Source organism: Perca flavescens, chromosome 17 (genome assembly GCF_004354835.1).
Source record: "Perca flavescens isolate YP-PL-M2 chromosome 17, PFLA_1.0, whole genome shotgun sequence".
In the NCBI taxonomy this organism is placed as follows: Eukaryota; Metazoa; Chordata; class Actinopteri; order Perciformes; family Percidae; genus Perca; species Perca flavescens.
Genome location: NC_041347.1, coordinates 14,635,892 through 14,655,207, shown reverse-complemented (window position 1 = coordinate 14,655,207; position 19,316 = coordinate 14,635,892). Strand labels below are relative to the sequence as shown.

Sequence of the window (19,316 nt, the reverse complement as noted above, 5' to 3'; positions counted from 1 at the left end):
TGTTGGGTTGATGGATTTTGACTCAACACATGAGTTGCACAAAATAACCCAACTTCCATATAAATAACCCATAATGGGTAAAACATTTCATAACCCAGCGGTTGGGTAGATGAAATAACCCAGCATTTTTTAGGGTGTACAGATTAAAAAGTTCTGTGATATTAATCTCTGTTAAAGACAGTTATAGGCATTTTATTTAAGGGACTCTGTGCTCATTAATGTTTATCTTTTGAGAGAACAAGGGTAATGTCTGCTCCTCTTTAAGAAAACAGGCTACTTCCTTATGCAAAATATGAACAGGGGATTTTGTTTGGTTATTATTTTCTTCTGCAGTGGTTCACACAGTAAGGGGTGAATGGGCAAAGTGCTGAACTGCATTAAGGAGAAAAAGAACAGAGTGGGCACTCACACAAAAGCAGAGGAGAAAGCACCATAAATGTTAATGCATTCTGAGTCTTTTCTACCAGCTTGATAAGACCATCTTTTGTTATCAACAGAAAGTGTTAATAGATTCCTGTGCAGCCTCATGCACTGGACATATCTGCTCACTATGATAACACTAAAAGGATTCTTCTGTCTATGAGATGTGAGCTGGAGTGTAGCTCGTCTGATCCTAGCCCTCCTGTGCTCGTTTTACTCTCCCTTTCATTTCTCAGACCATGTTTGGATCAACAGAAGAGTAGGGCTGTGCTGGAGGTGTTGAGAGATATTTTTGATGCCGTACTACGAACCTTCTTTGCACGTTAAAGGGAGGAGAAATGCAGTTTGAAAATTTTTTTTATTCTTCCTTCCTATCATACATATTCATCCTGAGCAAGCCCATGCAGCTCATTTACAGCACTGGGAGCGGAGCTGCACAAAGGACATGTACGCATATATTATTTCTGAGCAAAAGTGCTCTACCTGCTGTGTCTAGTTACTGCAGCTTGTCTCATTATTCTTACTGACCTGACAAAACAATAGGACGAATCAATTGGCAGGCCCAAGAGATGCAATATGTGACCACAAAATTAAAACATACTTTCCAAGAAATCACTTTCATTACGGATGAACCAAACTAGTTCTCAGAATAGTGATGAAAGACATCCTCACTCTGCCAAGGAAATTCTATGAGTAGGAAAAATGAAGCTGGAGATGGTGGGGTTTTATCTGTTTTGATGGATTGTCATGGGAATAGAAGAGAAGGGAGAGCGGCAAAGAAATGTCTCTGAGAAAAATATCACTTTTTACCAGCTATATTTGCATAAGCTAAAATGCAGGCAAATTTATAACAGAGCAATGGGTCTCTGAGAAAGCAACTTACATGGGGAGCTAACTGCAATTTCACATATATTCTCAGTGGGTAGGCTGCCTTCTCACAAGGAGAAAAACTCAATTTCTCAGCCTCTGGCCTCATAACATTCACAGCCGGAATGCATTGTACAGCCGTCAGTGACAAATCAGAAGGGAACTAATATTATGTCTGATAGTACAATACCATCTCATCTTTCAGCTCATGTAAATCAATGTAAGCCGAATACTGTGTTTTGATACATGTGTGCAGTTGCACTGTAAATTCACTTTTATTATTTATAAACTTCAGAAACTTTAGAAACAGTATGTGACTTGCAGTTAAATTAATGTAATGCATTTGTTAACACAGCTTTAATTATTATTACATTTAGCTATTTTAAGAATTGAAACAATCAAAGACAGATGCCAGCTCTCAAGCCTTTACTCAGAAAATATAGTAGGTTTTGTAAAATGTTGAGTTAGTGATTTTGAGCTGAAAAGTAAAGACAAGAGTTTGGGAAATTAAACATACAGTAGCGTGGCAAATGAATTGCAAGTTATAGCCAAACACACATGGCTTTCTAACTGGTTTGTCCTATGGTGGTGCAGACTGGCATACAGTATAAGAGAGAGGAAGACATCAGTGATATATTTCTTATCAGTGCATCTTAACTTCTTAGTATCTTTAGTAAATCAGAGAATGACATCATGTATTTAGTTGCCAATCAGTACATAATGTGGCTTACCCTGGAGTATATTAATATCTCCTCCCCTCCCATGTGTTTTTCACTTTCAGTGCATACTATTGCTTTTTGCAAATACTTCTACCTTTCCTCAACAGTCTGCAATACGCATTGCATGTATGTGTTGCATGTGTCCTCATAGACTCTGCACTGTGTTTCATTTCTTCAGAGCAATCCACCATTTCTTGGCTGTGCTATAATAAAGTATTTCATCTTTTCAGAACAGCACTGCACCTTTCAGTTCAGAATGATTGGCGGGATGATGACATACTGTAGATATAACAATCTTTAGATCTTCTCCCAAAAACTTCATCCCAGTGATGTGCCAGTACTTTTTTTGAATGAACTGTGGACACTGTGTCTTAGAGTTGTACTTTTTAGAACCAATTATGTACCCACTGGATACCTACCGTCAGTTAAACAAGGGGAGGAAAAAATAAATAAAAAGCCACGCTGGCTAAGGTAATTCTCTCTCAGATCATCATGCATGTGAGGTGAAATATGATGGTTGTGAATGTGGTTAAGCATGCGATTGGTCTCATCACTACAAGCTGTTTTTGATGCCAGTAGGAATAAAATGACATGTGGAAACCATTTTCAATAGTGACCCAGAAAGGAGACACAGACTGCATGCATCTGTGTGTGAATTCATCAGTACTGTTGTTCAAGCACAAACCGATGCTGCTATTCAGTTAAAAGCAGAACATTACCACTGGCTTCTTCATCTTCTGAGCATGAGTTGATGTTACCATATTGCATTTGGTCTTCTCTGTAATGTCCTCTGTGGTTTGAAAATGTGTTCTAATTTTCATTCAGCAGCTGGCTTGGATTGTGTGTGTGTTTGTGAGACTTAAACTCCAGTCTAGACCTCCTGAGGGAGTTTGCCTGCAGTGGACCAGCATCTGAGTGTAATGTACAGAGACAAACAGAATGGTGTTTGCTGTTGAGCTAAAGTGGGTCATGTCTAGGCTACAACGAGGGGTATGCCTGGCCTTCACGCAATTTTTGCCTTGCCTGATTGCTCCTCCACTCAGTGTTATAGCCTGAGCTATTAGTGCCATGTCAATATTGTATCAACAATGGAGGTTGGTGGGTCTAGTCTCCATTGTCTATGCCCAAGAGGCAAAGACGTGCCCCTCTCACTTGATTTCTAATGTGTCTGAGTCAATGCTCATTCTTGTGTCTTTGTACCCTGAGAATAGTACGTCTGGGCCCCAGTCTTGGTATCCATTATGTGGTCTGAGTTAAGACATGGGCCTAATTTTTCTTAAGCACATTCTGGAGAAGGTGAAATTATTGTATTCCAAGTAGAAATGCATTACATCCAATTTTTGCCAGGTCTGGTAGGGCTGTCCTTGATTAAAGAAATTCTTAACATTCCTACAATGTTGTCGACTAATATTTTAGTTGATTTATTCAACAGATCTGTAAAACTGAGTTTCTCCACAAAAAGCAAAAGCACCACTTTACATATTGAGTTTACCAGAGATGTGCTGATAAGTTTTTTTGGCAATAAGTCATTCAGCATGAAAAAAGCATAAAGAATTACTAATCAACTAAATAAATCCTAGTTAACTAAGACCAAAACAACTGATTAGTTGACTAATCGACTAATGGGGCAGGCCTAGATTCGTAAATGTCTGAAGTTGTTGTTAAATTATTCCAGAATAGCATTTAGAATTTACATGAAAAATGTATTGCCCCAGTTTAGCCTCTTGTAAATCTTCAGGCATGTTCCTAGAATTGTCTTTTCATATAAAATAGGGCACTTGTGTTACAGTTGTGACGGTCCAATTGATTTAACATGCAGATAAGCACACACACAAGCCCACACACACGCACACTACCAGGCAGGAAGCACAGCAGACAGTTTTGTCCCAGTCCTCTGTGGTGGCATGCAACTATTAGACCACTTAGTTTGGTTTCGATCAATACAAGGGGACACTCAGTCCAATAGTGAGGCCAAGGGGATATGAGGCACTGGAGTAAACAGCCTGCAGTCACATGGAAGTAATGTTCTCTTTGCCCTGGATGTGGCCCTCTTTTAATGCATCTCAGTGAAACAAATCTATGGGTTTGAAAATATCTGGGCTTTGGTGTATATTGAAAGCTTGGCCTAGCTTTGTACAGCCATTGTGCCCCCAGATATGAGAGAATCAGTCTTAAGTGATTCTGTGTATTAACTTCAGTAACCATTCCTCCTGCACACACACTTCCTCCTACACACACACTTTCACTTTCAAATGAAAAGGTCATGTTATCAATGGGTATTTTTTAAATAAACATATTTACTTACAAAAAACAAGAATAAATTGTTATTTTTTTACCTTACGGGTACACATGCAACGTATAACCAATGCACTATAATTAATGATCGTAAATGATAAGTCTGGTGATACTGTATTCTTATTGTAAACAAATCCCCCACGAAGACCAAAACCATTTAATGAGCCCACTAATACCGTCTGTGTATGGAAAGCTTGATATACTATATCTTATTACTCTGTGCCAGAGAGCTCCATTGTTGTCTCAAAACTATTAAAACATATCAATAAGCCACATTGTTGCACTGGGTGACATGTTCCTTCATTAGCATGAGCATGGTAACTGTACAGTAGTTTATTTAGAGTCAATCCAACCTGCACAATATTTGCTAGAGCACTAACTTTGTATTAATCCTTAATACTAATTAATATGTAACTTTTGCTAAAAATTACAGTGCCTAGCTGTTTTAGTAAATTACAAGTCCTTTTGAAATATATTTATGACTATGTTTGTGAGCCGTTTTTAAAAGCTTTACATCTTCAGAGAGAATAAATGGGCTTAGGGCTGAGTGTCACAGACAGTTAGAAAAGTTAGATTATATCAATAATATAGGGTATCACCAGCCTTATATTTAACATAGAATAATGTTTTAAACTGGTATTCATCACAAGCTCCTCTATTACTCAAGGAAGAAACCAGTTTTAAATCAGCCATCTATTAGAAGTTTTATACTTGATCTAAATCCACTTTGACACTTATGGACCGTTCCTCAGTATTTTTATCATTCCTGAGCTATTAAATGAGGCTTTGTTATGTCCTCTTGTTGTTCCTCTTCTACTATCACTTATTCTCCAATCAAACTCAATCTAAGTGGTCAGTGTCTGGCCTAATTATCTTTCGGTAATTTCCTCGTAGTGATCGAGTGTCTGAAATTAAATAGGTTTCTGTGCCAGGAAGCAGAGCCATATGTGGGTGAAGGCTGTTGGCATGGAAACCAGGTCCTCCCACCGTGGATGTTGCAACATGTCTGTAACTTTTCCCAAGCAGTGCTTTCTCTGTAGGAAGTGGTGTAGAATCACTAACATGGTTTAGCTGGCTTGGTAAAATACTGAATTCTCATGAATTTATCTTACACACATACATACATAACCTGAAGTCTGTACTACGAAGCAAGATCAACATGCCCTGGATTTATTTCAGTTACCCGGCTTCACCAAACCTAACAACCGTGGTCCTGCATAAGCTTTGTCACGACGGTGGTTAACAACTAGTTCAGTCAACCCAGGGTTTCCCAATCCAGCGACGCGCGCGTTCACATAAAAGAGGCGGTGTTTGCACAGCATGACCATTCGCAAACATCTATCAGAGCCGCATATTTTACATAAGAAGAGCAAACTGTGATTCTACATAAATATGAAGAACATGGTTTTACAGGCAAAATGCAATACAGTCGCTGCTTCCTAACACAGGAAGGAAAGCTGGCAAAAAAAAAATAGCCGACGCTGTAAATCACAATATCGATATCACTTCCCCATCAGTCAGGCACAAGATCTGACCATAATTACACATGTGCTTTCCATAAACTGCCGTTTCTTTAGCCTATTATTTCAGTTGCAACCTGCTAGTGGTAAGTGATCGTGAGAGCAAATAAAAAATATAAAAACATAATTCAAACCGATGTGCGCATTGGCAACACATGGCTCAAGAAGCCGACAAAAGCCTAGCCTATACGTAATTCCCTCCGCTGAAAAGCTATAGGCTATCTTTCATAAAGAATACCCATCATGGAATGTTAATGGGATTGTCTCTCTAAATGTTTGAACTTTTATGAGCGCACCTCTCTCTCTCTCCGCTCAGCAAGCTCCACCTGATCTTCTAAGAACAGTGACGCCGTTATCAATCGAGTATTGATTAGGCCTGTAGCGACGCGTCGAAATTACTTCAACGTCATATTTTTGCGTCGACGCTTTGCCACAGCTCGCCACACACACGTGGGAGACCAAAACATTGCAGAATGGAGGACGAAACAGCAACCTCCACACAGAATTCCCAGCAAAGCCCTGCAAAAAGCCCCAATAAAAGAAAAAGTCCTAAAAAACAGGTTGCCCTAAATCATCGAAGGTATGGGAATGCTTCAAATTTAAAGGTGTCGTTATTTGCGCTCTTTGCCAAATGGAGTTGGCATACCACACCAGCACAACAGCAATGTGGGAGCATCTGAAACGGAGGCACCCCATTGTCACTCATGAAGGAGACCATAACAAATAAGTACTAATGTTGGCTAAATTAATTTCATGTTTGTGTAGTGTGTTGTGTAGCTTGAGCTCTGCGCACTTCGGTGGTGCTCATAGACAGTATATAAGAATGGACCAACAGATCCCGTTGCTCTGGACGGAGACCAGTGAAGGATACCAGAAGCACTTTTCTGGTGAGTGCTGAGCGTTACTGCGCAGCCTCCAACTGAGCTCGAAGACGTAGATGTGACGTGAGCAACCTGTCTGAAAGTTGTAAGTCTTCTGGTAGCTGTGCCAAGACAAATCTCAATTATTCCCAATCTTGCAGAGACGGAGAGCGTAGGTATATGTAAGGAGATAACATGGGCACAGGCTAATTATTGCTAACTAAAATGCTAGTTAACATTAGTAATTAAACCTAAACAGCTCATGTAAGTCGAAACTGCCTGCAAGCTTCTCCTGTAGGCCTACTATACGGTAATTCCTCTACTATGTGACACAATAGTTAGCCTATTTTTACAAAAACGTCTGCTACAGAGCCATAACGTGAGGTACAAGGTAATGGAGCCTTTTATACATTGTCGTGTTTCTTTAGAAATAAACAATGGACAAATAGAGTCTTCAAACGCTTCAGATGTAAAGTTATTTGCTGTCAAAGTGACGTCAAAATTAATGGCAGTCAGTGGAATGCTAACGGCAAGTGATTGTTTTGTAGCATGAAAATGGCGCCATAGGAGGTTCGAGTTCTGAAGCGAAGCTTACCACCTTGGTGGTGCTAGCTAACTATCTTAGCTCTCAGTGCAGTTTGTTCGTGCTAGGTTAGTAGCTAACGTTAACATTAGCTAGCTACTGGCGCCTAGACAGCTGTGTTTAGCTAACATTAGTTATCATCTAATGTTGGCTTGAATGGCAGCTAGCTTACGGCTGCAGAACACACCTCTCTAGTAGCTAACGTTAGCTACTAACCTAGCACGAACAAACTGCACAGAGCGCTAAGATGCATTGGTTAGCCTAGCACCACCAAAGTGCACAGCTGCTAGATCTAGCTAACGGTAGCAAGCAGATTGCAGTAGCTTTTAACGTTATCTGTCTAACGTTGGCTAACTCACGAGTCACAACTTAAAGGAACACGCCGACTTATTGGGAAATTGGCTTATTCACCGTAACCCCCAGAGTAAGACAAGTCCATACATACCCTTCTCATCTCCATGCATGCTGTAACGCTGCCTGACGGTTCAAGCATTAGCTTAGCCTAGCACAGATCCTGCAGGTAACTGGTTCCAACTAGCCTACTGCTCCGAATTGTGATAAAAGTGACAAAATAACGCCAACATGTTCCTATTTACATGTTGTAATTTATATAGTCACAGCGTGTACAAAAAACAACGTAACATGAGACACAGCCATCTTCTAACAGTAAACAAACCGGGAACTATATTCTCAGACAGGCTTGCTGCGAGTTTATCACTCCACCCAAGTACTATATTCTTCCGCCTGACAATATAGTTCCCGGTTTGTTTACAGTTAGAAGACGGCTCATGTTGTTTTTTGTACACGCTGTGACTCTATAAATCACAACATGTAAATAGGAACATGTTGGCGTTATTTTGTCACTTATTCGGAGCAGTAGGATTGCTGCAACCATTCACCTGCATGTTCTGTGCTGGCCTGATGCCGCTGGAGCCGTCAGACAGCATTACAGCACGCACGGAGATGAGAAGGATATGTATCGACTTGTCTAACTCCGGGGGTTACGGTGAATAAGCTAAATTCCCAATAAGTCGGATTGTTCCTTTTAATGTTAGTTAGCGTTAACTCATGTTGTGGTCGTTTACGAGTCAAATACATTACATTAGACTAATGTTGGCCAGCTTAAACAGGCTGGCCTTTCATTTTGAATAACAGTAAAATAATTTTATTTATTTTATTTTGTGTAAAGCAGAAGATTTTTGCTGTGCAAAACTGTTGTTTAATAAAGTATATTAAGAATTTTTTGGTATTTATTTGAGATACATTATGGTTTTTATTAATCGAACAGACAGAAAAAGAATCGTTATATTAACCGTCAAATTAGTCGTTAAATTAGTTGACTAATCGATAAAATAATCGCCCGATTAATCGTTTAATAAATAATCGTTTACCCCCAGCCCTAGTATTGATTGGTCAGTAGGCGGTGCTTTTACACCGGTTGATCTCTAATCTCCAATATAGCCTGCTCCCGAGCAGGTTAGGTGTTCATCGTAAGTTACCACAGCGATTTAACCCGGTAACAAGTGATCCACTGTCGTGATACACAAAACCCTGGGTTGAACTTGAAGTTACCTCGTTAATGCCAAATCCTGCTTCATAGTACAGTCCTCAGATAGTTGACTTGACTGATGGTAAAACATAGAATACAGCTGTGAGGAGGCATGTCACTTGCTTATTATATGATGTAGCTTCATGCTGCCACAATGGCATTAGAATGGAGGAGCAGCAGTGGCTGACATATGTCGCATTGCTTCATAAGACCATGCTGATGTTCATACGGTGTGACAGAGCTATAGTGTGACCTCGATACAACAATACACTCAGTTGGGGGTGAGCACTTCTTGTGCTTTTGTCCATTGCAAAAGGTTTTAAACATTATTTTTGTGTCAGTGAACAGTATGCTGTCAGATCAAAGTTTAGCACTAGCATTACACACATTTCGTTGACTTCATTGTAATCTCTGCTGTAATCAGAATCTCATCTGGAACTCATTGCAGTGCAGTGGTGAGAGCCTAATCTTTGAGGTGGTTTTTATTAATGGGTAGCCCAGAGGGGCATGTTGACAGGAAATAAGAAGCTGTTGTTTCTCCACAACACAATACTAATTAAAGTGTTGACTAGAAGACAGAGTATCTGCCAAAGTACACTGCTGGGTGAAACACTGACACTGTGAATATTCCCTTCTTTCGTAAACTCAGGCTATCAAACATGACACCCGAGAGAACTGTGGCAAGAATGTAAAACATCCCTAAAGCGTGCTTGTACTTAACTATTTAAAAACTTTTGATTGCTTCTGTTGACATTCTGTGAATGATTTCACAGTCAGAAGTCATTTAAATGAAGAGAAAATTAGATTTTCAGTTCAGTGAATTGCAAATTGAGATGCTGATGGACACTGTAATCAAAACCTGCAGTAAGAAACGAAGGAGGAATTAAAAGACATGTTCCAAATGAAAGAAGCAGTGGAGTGTTCTGTAGGTAGAAACAAATGATAGATATTTATATTAATAATTGTATCAGTGAGTACAGAACTAATACAGTAACAGCATGTGCAGAGGCAGACAAAAAGACCAAAGAATATCGTCAACATAATTATGTGACAAAGCTGCTTGGAGAGATCATTTCTTTAGTTCCAGGTGAGTCAAAGTGCTCTACTAGCTTTCTATCATTATTGGCTTAATGACAAACCTATTATGTCCTCGTCTACCTGTGGAGCAAAATGTTGGTGTGTGAGAGCTCCAACTGTGACCACAGATTCAGAGTTAGTCAAACGGGACTCTGCTGCACAACCTGCTGTGACATTGACATATTGACAACATGCCACATGATGACTCTGATTGACTGTAAATAATTGTGCAATCCATGTTTGCTAAACTTGATCTTCCTCTCTTTTACCTGCTAAATGTAGTAAAGGGGGAAAAAAAACTAAAAATGTGACCCATATGTCAGGACTGGAGATGCTGCTGCACAGCTCTTGATGTTAAAGTTTAGCACGACATTAATATAAACTATCTAAAAATAGCGTTCTTTTCACTGTTAGTCTTGTGGAACAATACACAGTTTCAGAAACATTTAAAAGTTACATATAGTCACTTTAAGGTGAAGGAACCATTGTGGTCATGCTTAAAAAAAGTTGACTGACTATTACAGACTTCGTCACTCTATCATACCATCACATGACTTCCTCCTTTGCTCCTGTCCTAATTACAACGGCCACGGAGGGCTTTGTCACATAAAACGTAGATGTATGCTATTTTAGGGCACTTGGCTGAAACAACTAATGCTGTCGTTCTTCTTGGGAGGACAGCCTCACCATTGTGCTAATTTGCTACTTACATTGCCAGCATTGCTGTGGAAAAGAAAATTCGTGAACTTTCAAAAGTTGTACAATTTGGCCACAAAGAAGCCCAAATACATATACCCAATCATAGCATGGTCTCTTGGCTTTTGACAAGTGGACATTGTTTTCTAGTTTGACTGTGCTGCAAAAGCCCCCTAGCTTCCAAATTAAGTAGAGACCTGGGGTCTCATCTACAAAACTGTGCGTAGGATCCTTACTAAGTGTACGTGCGCCACATATGTAAGCAATGTTCCCTTTATAAATCACAGATTACCTACAAGTGTGCTTACGTGAATCAGCCTCTTATCCCGCCCTGTACACACCCATTTTTAACCATAAATAGTTAATGCAAAGCACCTCATGAATGCTGATCAGTATGTTCATGACCCAGGCAGTTGTTCTTTCGTTACGCCGAATCATGACGCCTGGCAGGGAAAAAAGCAAAATACTTCTCAGACGCTTGTAATTTCTGCAAATTTAATACAAATTTTCTTGCACGGTGTAGGGAAACCTGATCTATAGACTACCTATATTAATAATACCGTCCAAAACGGCAGGCATTATGGCACTTGGGACGGCTGCAATATAACAGACCTATATGATAAGATTTGACAGAACTATATATTATATCCAAACAAGCCTTAGTAATAAAAGTTGAAGATTATATATACCTGGTAATATTTATATAAAACACTTAGCTGTCTGCCATTTCCCCCAGAGTGGTGAGGACCTGTATTTGGACCGGGATGGCACAGTTCCGGCACGTTGCCCTCTCTACTGGACACAAGTCAGTACATAGATCCAAGAGCACAGCTTTAGGGAATTTAAATCGGCATATTAGCCAGTCATCGTCATGGTCCCTGAAGTCTCTTTCTCTCCTGATTGTTCCACTTGGGTTTAGTCCTCCTGCAGGGCCAGCAATGCCATCATGCAGCATTACGCACGGGGGTCACCGCAGTATTTATATGTTTACAACAATTTATGATTAACACCTTGCCAAAATAACAGCATCAACTAGTGGTATTCCCCACCCCGAGATACAATTTGAAGACGAAAGTCTAATAGGCAAACACACTTTTCTACATGCAGGTTTTCCTGCGCACCTTTTCTTTATACATCACAATCAACGTGAAATTGAGCACACGTGAACGAGCCACCGACCCCGCCTTGCCTGATCCCATAAATTAATATGGAAATTACTATAAATGCGCCCCCGACGTCATTCTTTGTCCAATCACAACGGGTTATCCCCGACTGAGGTTGAGGTGCTGGAGGTGAGAAAGAAATTTCTCCATGTTCTGTTTGGAGGTTTGTCATCTTGGATAAGCAATAAAAGAAAATGCCCAGAGTGGCAAATGGTGACCGGACAATGAATGCACCGAACCATGGCAGAAATTAAAAAAATAAAGTCTAATCAAGAAATCAAGAGAATAGTGGTAGCGCCACACCACTTACAGAACAACATCTCAGTGTAAGTCCAAATTACATAACAATAAGCAGTTTGAACTCACTGATGTAATGCTATTTATTTTCTTTATTTTAAGTGTTAGTAGGCTCAGTGAAACTGAGTCCAGCGCGTGGGAGCCCTGACTCAGAGGAGGAGAGGTTGGTGAGGCCAGCGTATCCACGGCAGGTGACAGTGGGCACGGATCCGCTGCGCCACGCATGGATGAAATAATGAAATAGTAAATAGGACTACAGTAACAGGAATATGTGCAGAATTAAGACAGTCAAGACGGCCCAGTGTTTGGTTGACCGGGTACACCTTGTTCACTTACATAGCCTACAAATCATCCACGGAATAAATTACACATCACACGAGTATGCCCCCCCGAAACAGTGTTTGTTCCTGGGGAGATGGATCGGTGCGTCCCGCCTCCTGTGCGCCATGGATGTCTCTAAGCCTCAGCAACTTCAGACTCAGACACTATTACATTTTTCTGCACACTGAGTAGATATTTCATCTATGTGAGATACAGAGGATGACTGAAAGTATTTTCTAAGTGGATTTTTCATTAATTTCCCATCCTCATGTTTAACAGAGGTTAAGTAGCCTGTGAATTAAACAGTTGATAGTATGAAAGATGTGAAACATTATATGCCAGTAAGTGAAGTGGAAACTTTATTTTGTAATGTTTGGTGAGTTTAAGCACTGTTCACTTAGAATTCGCTACGTTACAGAGCCAGACAAGACTTTGCAAACGGCCCACACATTCTCACGTCTGCTCAAAAGTTTGCGTGATGGCCTGCACATTTTCACATCAAGTTCATTTTTATAAATCACACCGTGTGCGGGAAAACCAGCGTACGCAACGTTTATACATGAGGCCCCTGGAGAAGTAATTGAACACGCTTGATAGATAAACCTTTTCTACCCCTAAACTATTGTTTTTTTGTTTGTTTTTTTCCAATAACACTGTTGATCTGATACACTACTGGACATGTACTATGCCTGCATTATAGCCACAGGAGCATCTAGGTGAACTTGTAAAATGCTGTCAAAGCAAATGAAAGAGCCTCTGCCACCTCACTCACAACCTCGAGAACTGATCCAGAACTAGTAGCCTTTTTAATGTAATGTATGCAGACAACTGGAGTCACGCTGCCTCATTCATTCTATATGTGACACTCTTTTCACCAATATTGCGTGCTGTGCTTTAGGCTGCTGGCCATTCATATACCAAGCCTTGCCTTAGACATGAGTGGCTCCGCATACCTTGTAAGAGTCAGCACTGGCGACTTCTTGCTTTGCTTTCCATTGGATTTTGTGCATTCGTTGTTATCGCCATGGAAAATGCAAGCGGGTCTTTTGCAACTTTTCTTGGCTCCAGCAAAGTATTTGTGTAGTACGTATTTTGGCCTAAAGTAGTTTGGTTTTAAAGCTTAAGCACTCTTTACTGTAAAGCATCACCAATCTTTCTGCATCCATGTTTGGCCAATTACGCTGACAAAACTCCACACAACAACACACCTTGCATTGCCACATCCCCATACTGCCATGCAGCTAAGCATGTCATCACTTGTGTCTACCCCTGGCGAGCTCCTAAAGTGTGTTGGTAGCAGGGTCTCCACTATGTCAACTTTCCAAAATAGTATTTACACTTTAAAGTAACTTTATTTTCTCTGCAGTCACTCTACTGGAACATTTTCTAAAGCTCCTCCTTTGTGCTTCCACACCACGAGGCAGACATTGTTCAGCTGCTCCTTTTTCACCTTGCTTCACTCCCACATGTCAAAATGTGGTCAGAAGTATTAGCCACCTCAGCTGTGATTCTTTCACAGTAGCAGAACAGTTTCCCCAGCAGTGCTTTACCTTCTGTTTGTAAGAGGCAGCAGCAGCAGCAGCAATACTTCTTCTTAATCTTCAACGGCATGCATTTCCAACAGAACGGCTAGGAGTGTGATGCTTGTGTGAAGAACGTCTGCGTTGTGTGCCATAAAGGTGAATGCCACCAGAGACCATACAACCCACTTATTCGTCTGTGAAAGTTATTCTCATTCACCTGACTCATGTTTCTTCAATGATTTCATGTAACTTGAAAGATTCAAACCAGCTTTAGGACTCAAAATTACACAGTGATGGATCCTTGAAATGTATGACATCACACGTCGCGTAGTTGAGGTTCACTTTAAAGTGCATTTTGAATGACAAACACTGAAAAAGAACAGTAGTAGTAGTGCCCATTGATTAAGCTTGAAAAGAAGATGGTTTCGTTATACAACTATGTAGTAGGATGCCTTTAATTTTTGAACAGCTATATTGCTGATGAAGTTTAAAAACTGGAACAAAATGAGTGTACTGTGGTATGCCTCTCCAAAGAGAGTACACTTTTTTCTTATTCCTTATTTTGGAGTTTTATTCCAAAAGGAATGAACTTAATTTGAAAAGATGCAAGGCATTTTTAAGAAGAGCCAAAACGGTTTGTTTATAAATATTTTCACATTCAGAGAAAGACAATATTTTCCATTAAACCTCTCTGTTGTCCCAGTTAGCCGGAGCGTGGCAGAGTGGCTTATTAACAAAGGAGCTGTGGACTCCTGAAGGGAGCCACAGTCCATCCTTGACCTGTTCAGGATGAAGCGCTCTGAGAAGGGAACTGATCTACTTTGGACGGATTTCAGGAAAGACAGACTGACGGACACAGTGCCCCGGTGGCCCACTGCATCTTGGGAACTGTCAGAGGAGATAGAGAGAGAGCCTCCAGAAAGCTGCCAACTTGTGACCCCTATCTCTCTCTCACTGACAGTTAGGATTTGGTTTATGCATTTGCAGACACATCATCGTAACACAAGCTCACACCCACTTACTGACACACACATAGGTACGTACACACACACACACACACACACACAAAACCTTTATTTGCACTTAGGTACAAGGATTTTTGAATGTTATTTCCTCTGTGCTTGATCCTAATGTGTATTTAAATGGATTTATGGAAATGAACACTATTGTGGCATTGTTTATGCATAAGGAGAAAAAAACACTGTTCCTCACATTAGGTAGATTCCAAAGCATCCTTTGCCAGCAGACACACAGCTCAATGTGCACTGAATGTTTATCTTCCATATACATAGTTTGGGCCTGCTCCAGACTTGGTAATGGAAATAATGCTGTGTGCATGTATCTGTGTGTTCAAGCTAAACAAGAGAAGAGAAAATGGTATCATTATTTGACTATAACCCTGCCACTGTACTTTTATGATGATAGTGTTGTGCAGAGCAAATTCCGCATTATGTTGAATATTTTACAGCTACATTTTTAATTAATACTCTATTTCTGTACAACACAAGAGAGTGCCACTCCCTAAAACCAACATGCCCAAATAGAAATGCTGCAGCATGTAAATACTTAAACCAAATAACAAGTATCAAAAGTGTTTTTAAATTAGGTTTTTTTTTAACTTCATTTAGAAGCTCCATTTAATAAATTATAATGTTCAATTTCATTTGAGAACAAATTAGAGGATTAAAGGATGAGTGAGAATGGATGTGGAGTTTTTGCTTTTTTGTTATGCTCTAAGTGAAAATGAAGTCATTCCATTGCACCACCATGCAGTGCCATTTGTGGATTTGATTTTACAACACTAACTGTGCATTATTTCCTATTAGTGGGCTGTTTTATCAGCTTGAGTGGTGTTATGTATGTAGTCTTCACAGCTTGCATAATAAACAGTGCGTAGCACTAATCTCTGTGCAGTGCATGAGGGCTGCTGCATGTAGCTGATTTCTCTTAGCCTAAAGTACATGCTTGTATGCTCTATTTCTTTAATATAACACTCACTGACTGTGTGACAGCAGCACATGCATAAGAGACAGACATTCGTAGAAAGAGCTAATCACTTAATGATGAGGGTAGTCATGGCTGTGGTAATAATTTAAACCTTAAGCTACAGTGCTGTGCAGCACGAGAGCCAGTCAGAGATGCTGAAGTGCAGATGATATGGAAACAAGCAAGTCGATGCCTTTTTGACCTGTGGAGTTTACCTTACCACGCTTACTGATACAACAGCATAATCTGACGGCCAGGCACCCTGATGTAACATCCTCTGCTAACACAATCGGTATTGACACTCTGGCCTCCCTCTGTGTTGAATTACTGTACAGCTTATGTGTATTGAGTGTTGACTCCCTGTATCTGTCTGTTCTTATCATGTCATATCTCGGGATGACTAAGACGGCGCTGTGTTTCTATTTCCATGCACTTGCACACATAAGCATCAGCTCCTCTGTCTCTCTCCGTAGCGATTGTGAAGCATGTTTAGAGGAGTAATGACGCGTTTGATATTCTCAGAATATTCTGTTGTATAAAGAGCTCAGGTTTAACATTGTATGTCAGCAATTGACAGGCAGCATTAGTGTTTAATACCTACGTCTCTGTGACGAAAGGATGACGGATGTAATGTAGCTGTAACAGCTACTTGTTTCATTGACTCTCTTGCGCGTATCAAAATAGACATTTGAATTCTGACCAATCACAGTTGGCTGCTCTTCTTCTACTTCACTGCTGCTTTACATCACAGTACGGATCAAATCTAACAACTTTTGCAGTTGATGCGATAAACATTTCAAAGGTCAGGTGGAAGGAATCTTTTTCTATCTTTTTATTACACCACACTCCTTACAGTATATTCTCCTTGCCAGTGTACAATATACCTCAGCGATATAGTCCTCCGAACGCTCTCGTTTGCAGGGACTAGTATGTTGCTGTACCTGACACAGATGTGTCACATCAGCACACAACAGGTATACCAGGTTCCTGCATGGCTTGACCTGCATGCTTGATCTACTCTGAGCCACAGTTGCATCTTATACACTAAACCGCACCTGATTATTAAACTGCTGTAATCCTGGACCTTTCAGCAGTTCACTGATTCTGTTAATTAAAATAACACGTCAGATGCATTTTCTTGTAATTGTTACTGTAAACATCGTAGTGGGTGTTTAGTAGGAGAAATATTGCTTTCTAAGTGGCCTTCCCTCTCTAAAGGGTCTCTTCATGTGTGATGAAGTGTCGCCTGATGGCCCTTTAACTGATTTAAAGGCCATGCTCCAGTCTGGTCAGGCACTCTTAGACCACCCATCTGCTGCTCTCTTTCCACTATTCCTCCACTCCTCTAAAAATCATCTCATCAGCACAGGACACTGTGGTTGCAGTCTTTAAGTGAGTAACAGAGACTACTCATGTCTTTTTATTCTCTTTTGCTCTCCAAGGGACTATTACACCCACGACCAATTTCTTCTCCCCTGACTCAGTTTGAGGGGAAGTTAGCCACACTTTCCAACCAATTTGTCCAATTTTTTTTTTTTTAGATAACTCTCAATGGCTTTACTTTGTGGTTTTTACCTTCAAGAGAAACAAAGAAAACAGAGAAATGTAGATCAAAAAGGGGAAATGTGCTCAAAGCATCACATGCATCAGAGACCTCTACAATCCTTTGGGTCTTAAATGGAAACAAATAAGAGCTGTTTTTTGCTTTCTGTCAAGAAGACATCTCAGTAACAGGAACACAAGTCAGAACACAATGGGGAATTGAAAAAAAAAACAACAACAAAAAAACGCTTTAATGGTGAAAGTTTAGTTGTGGAAGAGGATTTTCTCATTTTGTGGCCAACTCTCTACAATCATCTGGTTAAACAGATTAGATCTCTAACTGTGCTGAAATTAGTTTAGGTTTGTGGTCCCAGGTGTTTGCTTTTGTGCTGGCAAAGACATTTGGTTGTGAATGTTTTCCCTAAAGCTGTATACATGGCCCCTGTTTTCCTTGCTTCTCATAACTTCAGTAAGCCAATTTATCAAGGACGATGATTGGCGCAAAGGGCAACCTGCTGAAGGCTTAGTGCTATTCTAGTAGAGGTGATCGGTCATAGGAATTGATCATAATCAGAATGATGTATTCAATCACATGATTGTATTTTAATGTTTGAATATCTAGAGTAATATGATTAAATTATAAGGGTTTTAGCAATAGTTCTATTATTTAATCTTATTGAATGCCTTTGTTAAACTTAATATTTCAAACAAGCTGCTGTCTCTGGGATAAACCTACAGACGTTTTTGTGCACTTTACAGTTCCGCCACTTGAGGGCACAAATGAACAAGTAACTAATGATAAACCTGATAACGGTATCACCTCACTGCTGATGTCATTAACTTTAGTTGCTGCATACCAACACGACATTTTCACTAAATACCCAGTGCAAACGTTAAAAAAATAAGTGCACACATTACACTTGTATATTAACCTGAATATTAAGCATTGCAATTCAAGATGTAATTTATTTGTTCTGTAAAGTTTGCTTTTGAGGACATAGTAAGTCAGGTTGTTGTCCTTGGCAAGCAGCCCTGATAGATTGCCTTATTAGGTGTAATTATGCAGATTAGACTGCTGATGATTATAAAAGTGTAAACACATTCCTTTTCACCATTGCAAATGAGAACAGAGCAGTGGTTCCATGCTGCTGACTTTTTAGCACCAGGTGGCTGCACCAAGTTATTGAGATTTTACAAGGTAAGAACAGCACAGTTGCCTAATGTGTGCAGCATCTGTTTTGTACTTCAATCGCTTTTTGCTACTATTAAGGAACACAAACACACACACACAGGGACACACACATATATAATAATAATATTACTAGATGCAACAGAGAGAAATAAGAGGTATCCTCATCTGTCCTCGAGCCAGATGGCAGATTATATTCATCTCACCGGCTATGTTCATTTTATAACAAAGTTTTTTTTTTTTCATACTCAAATTCAGATTACAGCAACCATGCTAAATGTTGAGCCCTTATTTCTAATGTATTTCTACTCAGTAAATGGATCACGTGAAATGTTCATCATTAATGTTAATTTAATTGGTTCATTGTCTTCATGTGAACAGTCAAGTGAAAAAAGAAAATGGGAAAGGACACATTATCCTCTGTATCATGCTTGCTAAGTTGGCTTTCTTTGGCCATAAATGCTTGTGGATTCCCTGTAAACTGTACAGATCAGCTCAGCAGTGCTTACAGTTTTTTTTTTTTTCCCAGCTTAGAACACTGCATTTCTAAGGGGAGGATGTTGAATGGCCAGTGTGCAAACAGAAGCAGGCACACTGCAGCTGAGCCTTGTGCTCTCCAGTCCTGAACTCTGAACACTGAGCACACTTCCCAGCTGAACCAAATTGTGTTTATCAGCAGGGCTTTATGTCCACATGTTTTCTACATTCC

At 40.0% G+C, this 19,316-nt stretch overlaps 1 protein-coding gene and 1 long non-coding RNA gene across 5 annotated transcripts in view; one reads left to right on the top strand and one right to left on the bottom strand.

Annotated features, from left to right (window-relative positions):
- Positions 1 to 125, bottom strand: part of LOC114571721 (uncharacterized) — a 2,225-nt gene extending 2,100 nt beyond the window's left edge. Inside the window, exon 1 of the long non-coding RNA XR_003694703.1 lies at positions 1 to 125. This exon is cut by the window's left edge and continues 144 nt beyond it. This is a non-coding gene — a long non-coding RNA (uncharacterized LOC114571721).
- Positions 1 to 19,316, top strand: part of LOC114571718 (neurexin-1a) — a 264,301-nt gene that overhangs the window by 134,629 nt on the left and 110,356 nt on the right. The window lies entirely within an intron of this gene.